At 36.2% G+C, this 13,337-nt stretch overlaps 1 long non-coding RNA gene across 1 annotated transcript in view; it reads right to left on the reverse strand.

The window, feature by feature from the left end:
- Positions 1-1,861: 1,861 nt before the first annotated feature.
- The window catches only part of LOC111746201, a 50,419-nt gene continuing 38,943 nt past the window's right edge, over positions 1,862-13,337 (reverse strand). The window contains exons 2-3 of the long non-coding RNA XR_002783055.1: positions 2,814-2,918; positions 1,862-1,968 (exon numbers count right to left, since the gene is read on the reverse strand). This is a non-coding gene — a long non-coding RNA (uncharacterized LOC111746201). The remainder of the gene's footprint in view (positions 1,969-2,813; positions 2,919-13,337) is intronic.

Here is a 13,337-nt window from a genome sequence, read left to right on the forward strand (position 1 = left end):
GCATAATAGCTGTGTATATGTGATGAGAGTGTTGATAACAATACATGCCAGAATGTGGTTTCATGGGGATAGGAGCAGTAACTGCCTTGGCTATTGCTTACATCTCTTGTTTAAATCATTTACACAGTGATGGCCTCATAGCAGGCATCGGATGGACAGATGGATGGATAGACATATGGAGCAGGTACGAAGGCTATATATGCTTCATAAGATCCTGAGATCTTTCTTATTTCAATTTGCCTTCATAATTTTTGTGTAGACACACACACACACACACACACACACACACACCCCTTTCTCTCTACCCTTTTTGAAGAGCGGATTTGTGTAACAACCTCTCATCCCAAATGATGCTCTGAAGAAATAAGTTTTCACTTGTATGCAATTGCTTTACAGCTAAGGTGAATAGATTCAATGATGTGACATCAGTTCACAGGACTCTGTAGAGGAGCTCTGAATATCTACACTAGATTTTTTTTCTGGTGGCAATCGTTATGTGTTCTGGGAGCCTGTAGTCCAATGCAAATTCATAAAATACACGCACACACACTCACACATTTGGCCTTTCGGTGATATTATTCTTTTATCTGTGCTTACAATAATGATGTAAGTTGAGAGATGGTATAGTACAGTCCCTAAGAGCATAGAGTCTAGAGCCTAACTGCTGCGTCTAAATAGTTCTGCTACTTGGTAACTTTGTGAACACAGGAAAGTCACTGAAGCTCTCTGTGCTCTCTGTGCTTCAATTTCCTCATGTAAAAAGTAGGAGTAATAATAATACCTATTTCCTAAGTTTTTGTAAGGATTAAATATGTTAGTATGTAAAGAACAGTACCCGGTATGTGTTAAGTGCTATATAAAGGGCAGTTTTGATGATATCAATTGGGGTATTATTACAATAGCAAAAGGTACTGAAAGGATGCTTTTTTTCTGAGTAACTGTTACCTCAGTATATCTTTCATTCATTGATTCAGCATGTGGCAGAGCAATGACTAGTGATAGGTATTATGGTAGTCATTGGTACTGCATAGGGAATAAAAAACAATTTTCCTGGCCCCACCGAAATTAATTTCTAGTAGGAGAAACAAAAAAAAGGACATCTATACTTATATAGATATAGAGATAGAAGTAAGATAGATGATAGGTAGATAGATGGTAGATAATAATGATAGGTGATAGATACATAGCTACATAGATATATAGATACATAGATTAGATAGATAGATAGATAGATAGATAGATAGATAGATAGATAGATAGATAGATAGATGATAGATAGATAGATAGATAGATAGATAGATAATAGATAGATGATAGATAGATAGATAGATAGATAGATAGATAGATAATAGATGATAGATACAGAGATACATAGGTACATAGATACATAGATAGATACATAGATAAGTAGGTAGATCATCTACCTAAAGGCTTTAGAGATTATGCAATAGGGTGAAAAGGACCAGGAGAACCTGGATGGGGTGGAAAGGCAGCTGAGAACCCAGTGGGAGGAAACCAATCTTGCATAGAGTAAGGAAAGACATTCAAGGGATCAACAGTGCAGGGCCCCTGGTGAAGAACTTGGCATTTTTGCAGCATGGAAGCAAGGGTTGGGGGTGACAGCAGATGAGGCCTGTGGGATTGAGTAGAGCAGCCTGTTCCGTTTGTGTTTCCTTCATAATTAAAAATAATCTATTTGAACCAACTTTAAATTTCAAAGGCTCAGTTTTCCTTAATTATCATCTCCTGTTCAGAGGATTTATGGGAAAAAATCACATGAACACACATGCACATGCAAAAGGCATATGCCTATCTTTACTTGAGCTTTTGATTAATCCACTTTTAATCCACCTACCTAATTGTGCTTTGCTTTTTTCTCTTTCTTTATCCTCCAATTGCTCCACTGGGTTGGGGGTCTGGAGGGCAAACACATTCATTATGTTGCCAGCATTCAAGATAGGAATCGCCCTGCAGGGGACAAAATTAAATTTACAGATTTCCCTTGTACATGTCATAAACTATTGATTTAATACAAGAGGAGAAAGCTGCAGTAATGGGAAACAACTGTGGTGCGAAGGTGGGCTTTGTCTGAGGAGAGGTCACCGGTGACTACAGCTAAGCCCGGCCTGGGCTTCTGAGATCAGCTCCTGTCCCCGGCCAAAGGGCAAAGAAGGTAGGTAGATTTGGTTTATATGTTGAGTGTACAGAATTGCAATGGAGGATCATTCCCTGCTCAGACATACTAACTTTATGCCTGGAGAAAGTATCAAGTGACCAATACAGGGAGGGTAGATTCAATGAATGTTTATATCTACTATTCCTGATGTATTAGAGCTGCGTGGGATCTTTTTAAAAGTTACAAGTGAGGAGTCAGGCTCAGAGAGGAAATAGTTGATCAAGGTTATCCACTTGTAAGTATTAGAATTAATTCTCTTCCTCCAGAAAACTTTTACTGATATCTCAGTACTAGTTAGGGATGGCTCCTTTATGTTCCTCTAAAGCCATATACTTGGCAGTTAGACTGTTCTCTGGTATCATCCTCATTAAGTTAGAGGCTCCTTGAGGGTTGAGCATGTATCATATGCATGCTTATATCTGAAGTGATGAGAAGAAGCTCTGAAACATAAAGGCAGTCCATATAACTCTGAGACTCCTAGGATGCATGTGTGATTCTTATTTCTGAATGTAAAAGCATTTGAAAACTGTAAATTATATATGTGTGGTATTCTTTTTCCTTTTTCTTTTCATTTTGTTGCTTTCCCTCTCCCCCAGGCTCCTTCCGTTTTTCTACAGACCTAGCAACTTTTAATTACCTGTTGTTCCTAGTGGGGCCAATGAGCAAGAAGTCCAGGGATGGGGGACAGGCAGGCTAACGACCAAGCCATGGCAGCCATAATGGAGCTTCTGCAGGGAGCACCCTAAGAAAAAGAGCAAAGCCTAGAACTGCTGCCAAAACTGTAGGTCACAGACATTTATCAAGGCCGAGATATCCTGCAAAATTACAGCCTTGGCAGCAAAGTATATGTACTCACACACATACATACACACCTGTACAAACAGAAAGACAAAGTTATGAATGCAAAGGTAATACACACTACCAGGTCATTCCAATATTCTTATTTATTTTGAATGAAATCTGTATATTTATTTTGCTAAATTCTTTAGGAAAATGATATGAAGATAGGGGATAATAAAAACTCATCCGAAAAGATATTTCCACACCGATGTTCATAGCAGCATTATTTACAGTGGCCAGGACATGGAAGCAACCGAAGTGTCCTACGATAGATGATTGGCTAAAGAAGCTGTGGTACATATATACAATGGAATATTACTCAGCCATAAGAAGAGATGAAATACTGCCATTTGCAACAACATGGATGGACCTCGAGATAATCATACTAAGCGAAATAAGCCAGACAGAAAAACTTGAAAATCACATGATATCACTTATACGTGGGATACAAACCTAAATGCACCAAATGGACAGGACAAACAAATAGAGACTCATGGACATGGACTATAGACCAGTGGTTACCAGAGGGTGGGAGGGAGGGAAGAAGGGGGGAGTAGACAGGGGGGAAACAATTAAATAATTTCTTCAATTAAATAAATAAATAAATAAATAAATAAATAAATAAATAAATATATTTTTTAAAAAAGATGGGAAGTAGTGTGATATTGTAAAGTAAGTCTGAGATAAACACCAGAAAACAGATTTTGAGTCTCAAATCAACTACAAATTTATTATATGACCTGATTATTATATGAGCTTCCACTTTTGCATCTATAAAATTATGACAGTCAAAAAAGTTGAGCCCACAAAGGGTTAATTAACCACAAAGGGAAACTGAAATGTGTCATGTAGAGGATAGCTTTTAAAAACATTTCCCAACTTTGATTACAAAACGAGTCTTAAAAAACAAATTTATGAACTAACTGAGCCCTCACTATATCCTGACATCACTGGAGAAAGATTTAGAGGTATTAGCTCGAGAATCCATCCCTCCCACTGTTTTCTGGCCAGGATCAGTTTTCCGACCAGGGGAGGTTGTCCTCAAAACCAAGCAAAAATCACCAAGCTGCACTAGTCATGGAATATTGCCAACACCAACCCATACACAAGACATGTACTGCCAATCACAGAATTTCTAAAAACAGTTCTCTAAGACCATTTTTTGCCAGCCACATGAAGATGTCTAAGATTTTAGTTAGAACAGTAATTAGTCGTAGACTAACACTAGAATTCATTTTCATATGCCAAAATGCTAATGTGAATGCAGAAAGAACCTTTGTCTCTAGGGGCAAAGGAGGTGGATCCATTAATGTTCTTTTTTTTTTTTTTTTCTGCCCTACTTCCCTTTCATTTTCTTTTCTGCTTGGGGGCGAGTTATTTTGACATGATTATGCACTCTCATTCCAGCATCCAAATCTACTGTTGCCCACCCTCGCCTGCCAAGCCCCATCTATTTAGTCTATGTGTGTGTTTGTGTGTGTGTTTGTGCGTGCTGTTTTTAGCTTTTCTATCTAAATGCTTCTCAGAACAGGTCCAGTAAAGATAAGGCTTTACATCCCAGCTAAGCCTGGTATGGGAATCCTACTAATTTTTGAAGAAGAATCTACTGTGCTGTCTCTGTTTGGTGCATGAAAACTACACCCTGATGCCCATTGATTTAGAATATTTGTTGGCACTAAACCCATTCATGAGAGAGCCTAGAATCCCAGTGACTTTCTTGGCAGCAAGTATTTCTAGTGTTTGCTTAGGAAGGAGAAGTCTATGGATTTAGGGAGCTACTTAAGCCCATGGTGCAGCTATTTCTAATACTTAATCAAGGCTTATGTGCCTGATCTAATCAGTCACAAGCAGAATAGTCATGAAGCTAACTGGTGGCATTGCCACATGATTCAACAACATACCCTCTGCTCAGTGTTCAGTCATTTTAAGTACTAATAAATTGAGATAACCACAGATGGTTAATTTATTTCTCCCTCTGAATATGACATTACTCACTTTTTACAGCCAGGGAGAGGAATAAAAATGTTTACTCTGATAATACTGATAATGTAAAGTCATATTGCTATATGCATTTGCAGATTGAATGGAAATATCCTGCAGAAAATGTTATTTCATGTTGTTCTTATGGAGACAGAGAATCTCGTTCTTCCTCACTGTGGTGGGTACAATGCAAAAGAATCATGCTCCTTGTCCCAAAACAAAGTATATTCCAAAGCTAACTCTCCAATATGGCAGCCACTAGCCACATGTGGCTATTTAAATTTAAAACAATTAAAATGAAATAAAATTGAAAAATCAGTTTTTCACCTACACTAGCAGGTGAAGTACTCAACAACCACTTTGAAGTACTCAACAACCACATATGGCTAAGGGCTACCTTATTTAAAAGCACATTTTTGAGTATTTCCATTGTCACAGAAAGTTCCGTCGGAGAACTCTGTATTCTTTCTCTAAATGTGGGCTGTGCCATTGCTCCTTCTTCTGATTTAAAACACAAAGTTTTGGCCCCATTCAAGACCTACTAATTCAGACTCTCTGGGATATAGCCTTACATGTTAACAAACTTCTCAAATGTTCTCTTTCTGCAGTCAATTTCAGAATGCTTCATAGATTATGTCCTCATATCCATTACACGTTCACATACCAGTCACCCAAATGTTGCCAAATGTATTTAGTTAAAACAGTTCTCCCTTGCTATTTTATCTCCTCTCTCTCTCTCTCCCTCTCTCTCTCCTCCCTCTCCTCTCTTTCTCTCTCTCTCTTCTCGTAGAGATAAGTTTCTCCCATGCATTTTGGGTCCTAGCAATAATCTGTATCTCTTTCTTCTCTTTGCCAATGACTATGTTAGCAAACAACCAAAGAATAATATACAGAACATAGCAGCACCTGAAGAAACGAAAAATTCTCACTGAAAACCTCAAAAATCATAAAATTCTTCAAATTATCAAAGGTGTCCTTCTCCTCTTGTCAGTTCTTTGATTATTACTATCGCTAGAAATTATAAAGAAAGGTAGAATCAGGGTCTCAGGGATGAAGGGACTCTTAGAAATCATCTTCCCCATCCTCCTTGAATTCATCTTCCCCATCCTACATCATCGCAGAATGAACATCTAGCCCTGGGGTCCTACACTTTGCCTCAACAGAAGAATCACATGTCTTGGGTCTGGCATGGTTAAGGGTTCCCCAGGTGGTATTGATAATCTAGCAGGTTTGGAAACCAGTAATCTGGGCGACGATTGATTCCCTCCAGTGCTCCAAATTCACACTCCTTCCTGATGCTGCCTACCCAATCACCACAGAGTCCTAAGAATACCCTTTCTTAAATAGAGTTGAACTAGTCTTTGAAGCGTCTATCTACAGGTCCTGGTGCTGCTTTTTAAGTCTATATAAGATATGTCTAATTATTCACCTAATGCTCCTTTCACAAACAGACTTTTTCCTTTTGATGCTACCAGTCATATTCCTTCAGAGCTTCTGTTTCTTTTGGTTACAGCCTGATTAAACTTACTTTTTGTAATCATTCTATTTTAGGAATGATATAGTGTCATCTCATCATATAGTATCATCTCTCTCTGCCAAAAAATTTCCAGTTCACTTGTATCTTTTTAAAATGTAGCACTCCAAACTATTGTTTTTAATTAATAAAACCTGACTTATAATTTAATAGCCATCTCTCCATAACATCATACTTTCTGCCCACCAAAACCTTGGCACCTTTTTTTTAAAAAAAAAAAAAAATTATTTATTTGTTTGTTTGTTTTATTATGGTAACATTGGTTAATGAAATCCAGTAAGTTTCAGGTGTACAATTTAGCAGTAAGGTATATATATGTTACATTGTGTGTTCACCTTTTTAAGTGCACTTGCTGTTCATCTTGTCACCCCTCCCAAACCTCAAACATCTGTTCCTCTAATCTCACCACTATTGTGTGTGGGTGTGTGTATGCGTACACATAGCTAGCATAGATATAGATATAGATATAGATGATAGATATATAGATATGGATAGATACAGATATACAGATATAGAAATCAAAATATATTAATAAGTTTTCAGATAAAGATAACCAACATTTCTTTCTCCAACCTCAACCTAAATTAGAAGAGTCTTAGTCACCTCATACATTCTTTTACTCAACTTTTTAGGATTTCAGCAGCAATATCTGTTCCTTTCTGTGACAGATACAAACTGATCGGATCAGTTCTGTTACGAATTGGCCCTAGAAGTCTCTTTTCCCTTCTTTCATTTTCTTTCCTGCTGTGTGGGATTATAGGTTTGCCACCCCTGACTGGAAACTCTGAATGAGACCTAAAGAGAACTGGAATTTTCACCAGTGTCCTAAATCACCATTATTAAGTCCAAAGAGCACATCCTGTATAGGAAAATTGCAGCAACATATGGGCAGCCCTCTGCACTTCATATGTTATCCATCACATTACAGAGCCCTGCCACATGTTCCTGAAGCGGCCAGGGAAGAACTTGGCTCGGTGCTTGCTGAGTGGGGCCTCTTAATCTGTTTTACAGCAAACAGTTTTGCAATTACTGTGGGCATCATGGACCCAGCTGATATTTGAGCTTTGTCCTGACAAGTGTGTAGCAAATAAATGTATGACACAAATATAGTCCACTGAAATTAGTAGAAAAAACAACTAGAAAAATGGAGAAAGTGTTTATTGGTCACAGATAGAGAAGGAAAATATTTTGGCTCTCTTTTTAAACAGCTTTGATTTTTGGCTAATTATATATGTATCGACACATACATATGTGTTTTAAATATACTTATATATACATATATGTTTCAAATGTATCAAATGTATACTATATGTTTCAAATATGTATACATTTATATGCTTTATATATACACATATCTCTATGTTCATCAAATATTTATCAAATACTAAAGTCAGGCAACTTGCTAGACATTATGAAGGAAAAAGATGATCAAAAATAAACCTCAGTGTCTTCTCTTGTGAAAGAATCCAGTGAATAAGAACAGAAATTAATCAAATAGTCTCAAAAATAAATGTAAAATGATAACCACCATAACGCTTCACAGAAGTGTATTGCGCGATTAGTCTACAGGGAGTAGTTTTTGTCTTGATCTGATTGATAAAGGAAAGCATTCATGAAGAGGTGACAGTGGAGCTGAGATCTGAAGCAGTGGCTTGCAAACGTTTTCATACCATTACTCCAAATATTCATTTATTTGTGTCAATAAAATGTATATATTCCTGCCGATGGATATTTCTATATTTTCAAAGCATAATTTACCTTTAAGTTTAAGTAAAACTAAATTGAAGTAAATGTTCTTTTTTTCATCCCAGTCCCCAAAGGACAGTCTTGCATTCCTCCGAGGATTCATTTATCCTACTATGGAGGCCTCTTTGAGGATGTTGATAAGCTGACTAAGCAAAATGAGTAGGGATAGAGGAAGAATATGTGTCGAGACCATGAAGCAGGGAGTAAGGTATGTTTGAGGAGCTGAAAGGAGCCCACTATGAATGGGAGAGAGCCCAGTATGAATTGGTATTAACCTAATACCAATGGAAAGCTGTAAAAATTTTAATTAGTGGTTCCATTTGAGTTTTGCAAAGATCATTTTAACTAATTGTGGAGAATGGATTTTACCAGAAGCATATTAAACCTTGAGCAACTGATTTTGTCAGTGGATAGATTGCTTGGGATAAATTAAAGTTTATGAGAATACTCTTTGTGTTCCAAGCTTTGTTATTAAAAATGCCTTTCTAAATTAGTCAAGGTACGTAACGTACCAAGTGGCATAACAAATATAATTGAATCTTTGGTACTACAGTTCCTCAAAGTAGACCAATATATGTTTGTGATTGATAATTATCATGACAGTGTCCATCACTGTCATTGTTCTGAATCACATTTCTCTTGGTGTACTGCTTTATTGTCTGAAAACACATAATAGGACAGCAAATTCGTGCTTTACTTGCAATAACTGTTAATCCTCACAATCACACTGTGAGGTACATAGGCCCAGGAAAACCATTAAGTTGCTTATGCTATAGGTTATCATTACAAGTTATACCATGAAAAATGAGCTAATTGGGGAGATTTGTCAATTTTTTTTGAATAAGTGTACATGGATTTAGAATGCTTCATTTACTAGTGCTCTAGTTGGTTGGTTAGTTTTGATGCTCTAAGAACAAATATTTGACAACAATTTTATATAAAATTTATCTTGCTTATCCTTTCTCTTATTTACAGAGCAAATCTACTAGATCTTGTTAGCCAAGGTAATGAATGAGTAATTGCTGACTACCATAAATGTTATAATTTAGACTAGGTTTTAATTAAAAGCAAGTTTCTAAGTCAGGGCCTCTTTGCCTCTGGAACCAGTTCTTAGCCCTAAGCAAAAGCTGTGATAGACAATCTAATTGACTCAGTGCCAATTCTCCTCTTAATAATATGAGAGCTCAGCCATAGTTTTCTATGAATTCGAAACCCCCATTATTTCTGAATTCAATCTACTGTTGGTTTGATGTACCACAATCATTCTACAGAAAAATAAAATAATAATAATAAATAATAATAATTTTATACACACTGTTATACTGAAGTTGGGTAAATGGATTAAAGTGTATTCAGTAAAATGTGATAATTTGATGGTTCCGGGTTGAGCTTATTCTGTTTCTTTATCACTAGAATCGTTATTGGGAAATGTGTATGGCCTCTTCAGCACCCAAGCTATTTTCATTCTTCTTGAGTTCTTTTACCTAGTCAGTTTACTGAAGAGATAGCACAGTTTGATAAGTTATCTTTTCTTAGGAAAAAGCAAGCCCTCCTTAGCAGGTGGCATAATTTAGAGCCATTATTCAGGAGAAACCCTGCAGAACTGAGCTCCTAAATATAGAATCACTCTTATTTTCCTATAGTCCAGTTGAGTCATTAACTAATTCACATAGGTGCAATCTTAGAAATCCCTTTGAGTTCTCAGATGGTCTGGAGTGGCCAAAAGATAACAGAGGGGCTTCAGCTTTGCAGGAACCTGAGCAGAGCATGAAATCAAACTCCAAGGAATTTTACAACAGTGCATGTAGTGATTCTAAACATTCAGATTTTTTTTTTTTTTTTGAAAAGAAGAAATACAGAGATTGGATTTTAGTCCAGAGTTTTCTAATGATAGGTTTATATCTTTAAATAAATTGTGTGTGTGCATATTTATAATGAATTTTATTTTGGGTCTTATTTTCCTGTTTTGCTAAATAAGTAAATTGTACTTGCTCTCTGGATCTCCTACAGGTTCCACCTCCTATGATCATCTCTACTTTCAATTACCATCATTAGAATTTAATCTACATAATACTGACCACATGATTTCTCCTCCTGTATATCCAGATGCTTAAAAGAGTGAGCTTGGCACATGGGTGTTGCTCATTCAATATTGGTTGATTGATTAATTGTTCCAACAAAGAACCTGAGTGGAGATACAATCAATAGTCTTTCTAAGTCATACAAGCTCAATTTACTACAACCAAGGCACAATGTAGCAAAGTGATTGAGGCAGTGCAGTATCATGGTTAAAAGGGCAGAGTCTGAAGGTAGATTACCTGTGTGCACACCAGCTCCTTCATTTCCTAATTATAACCTTCCGTATATTCCTCAGCTGTTAAGCTATTGTTTAAATCTTAGAATATGGCTATAAATTTTAGAGTAATTATTAAGAATAAACGAGTTTATACATCAAAAGCACTTAGAAGGGTGCTTAGCATATAGTCAAGCCCTCAAGAAATGTTTGCTGTTAGTCCTAGAGGGTATCGCAATGAGAGTAAGCCCACAGAATGTCCTGGTATTTAAATATTTTTAAACATAGTAAAATTAAAATAACTTTTGCACCAAGAACTTATATCAGACATGACCTAGGGCAAGAACTAAATAAGCTTAGTAAGAAAGAGCAAAGTCTAAGAATTTTCTTGGAATAGCAATAAAGGATAGGTAGGCCTGAGGTCAGGTCCAGAGAAGTCAGATAAAATAAAAAGGAAAAGAAAAAACATTGAACAAAAATATAAGTAAATTCTTATTTCTTAGTTCCCCAATTAAATGCTGGTCTTATTATGACTAGGGTCTTCTGGATGTTTCAGTTAAAAAGGAACATGTACCTATTAAACCCTCTCCCTGTATCTAGAGGCAAGTGGTTATCAGAGTGTGTGGAGTAGGAAGGTAAAGGGAGTTCTCTAGACTAATGAAGAAATGAGGAAAGTTGGGAGATCTGCTCCTTTTCAGTAGAGTTGATAAAGTTCCTAGTATTTGATCTCCACACGCAAGTTCTGGGACATGCCAGGTACTGTGTCCACTCTGAAGTTCAGTAGCAAAGACAGATTTCCCTGTCTCTCTCCCATCACCACCCCAACTTTAAGTACCTTAAGGCAAGAGACTGAATTCATACACAGAAGAGGCAATAATAGATATTTTTGTATATATAAAAAAGTATTTAAAGAAAGAAAGGATAGCCACCTTCCTTTTTTAGATTTATAGTAAATTTTACATACTTCCTAATTATACCAGTTTCCCTCAGGTCTCTAGGCTTCTGAATATATTGTTACCTTTGCTTAGAATACCCAATTCCTGTTACTTTTGCTGGGTCAACTCTTCCACATCCTTAAAAACTCAGCTGGCATAACCATTCCCAGGAAATCCCTTCTTATTATGTCTTCTCCACCTCGGCTCAGGCTCAGATAAATTAATGCTCTCCTTTGTAACCCAATAGCACCCCTCTGCATGCTATTCTAACATTAGTAAATTCTACTATTACTTTTCTGTTTTCCTCATTAAATTGTAAAATTTCTGATGCCAATGACTTTGAATCTTGGCTCGATATCCTCAGAGCCTACCTCTGCTCATTGGAAGGAAGGGTTTTGAAATAATAAGGTTTAAAGTGGGTTATGACAAGCAGAAGCTCTATAAACACTAGTTAAGGATGGAGAATAGGCTGTGCTTATTATATTCCCTCCCTCATCTGAGACTTTGTGGAATGACTCATCCAAACCCTAAAGTTAATCCAGTAGGACACTACCTGGAAATATGTTATTAGCCAAAAATACTTTACATATGCTATAAATTGGAAAATCACATTTCTTTAAATATATTTTGTAATTTAGATTTTTACCTATTCAGCAGGTTTCTCTTCTTTCCGTATTAATAGCTTTTATTGTGCCGTTACATCCTCATATTTTTTCTTTATATTTTAAAACTTACTTCCAACATTTTTGGGTCAAATTAAAACTACTTATTCTTTCAGTACATTTTGTAGCTCTTTAGGTATAGACAGTTATATGTCTCTTTTCATCACATCCTTAATTGTCCTGACTTTAACTATACACCACTTACTATCAAACCCCTTTTCTTGGCCCTTAGCCCGATGCAGTCTCTAACTCTTTTTCTCCATCTGTAGCTTTTTTATGACCAGTCTTTTTATTGATAATAGAAATATCATTTTTACTTCTCTTTCTGCCATCATATAGTTGCGTTTGAATTATTTCACCCAAAGCCTTTTGCAGGGGAAAAAAAAAAGTTCCTATTCTTAAGGCATTTAAAAGGTTTTTAAATCAAATATCTAAGTATATTTAAATCAACAGTTACAGACATTAGACTCAATTATCAAACGATTGCTAGAATCCACTATAGGGAAGAAAAATTAGCTATTTTATAAATTAGAGGTCTATTTTTATATTGGGAGTTTAAAAAATAATCTGTTGACTTAAATAAACTCTAGGCCTTGATTTCTTGTGTTATTTTAATTGAAAGTGTTGAGTAAACTCAAGTCCCTGCGGTGAAAAACAAGTGTGTGAAATTCTAACATACTCATGAGGTCAGAAGAATGTAATTTGCTAATTAAAGCACACTAAGTGGTTTTAATGAAGTCCATATACTTTTGAATCAGCTTTGTGCATTCAGTTCAACATTCAGTCATCTAATAATTGAACATGTGAATTTCAGTCAAACTAATGAATGTAGTTATTGCTTTTTCATACAAACGCTGAGCAGTATTCTGTTCTATAGTTAGAAAGATGTTTACTGTTTTAACAATATATATATTTTTGGTGGGGTTGTGGATAAACAAGGGGTTTTCATATATATCTTAGCTGCTGAAGTCAGTATGTGTATAAGAAATGCTTCCAGTCACTCAGAGAGCTCCCCTTTTTAAAAATGATATTTATTCAAGAGCTCCATCACAAAAGAAGTGCATCACCATCACAACAAAGTCTCCTTCCCTGAGATCTTGCCTAGTAACAGTACATATTCAGATAAATGAACCACTGAATGCTGTGTGTAATAGCAACAACTGGCTCCTCT

This window comes from Pteropus vampyrus, unplaced genomic scaffold, assembly GCF_000151845.1.
Source record: "Pteropus vampyrus isolate Shadow unplaced genomic scaffold, Pvam_2.0 Scaffold1, whole genome shotgun sequence".
Lineage (NCBI taxonomy): Eukaryota > Metazoa > Chordata > Mammalia > Chiroptera > Pteropodidae > Pteropus > Pteropus vampyrus.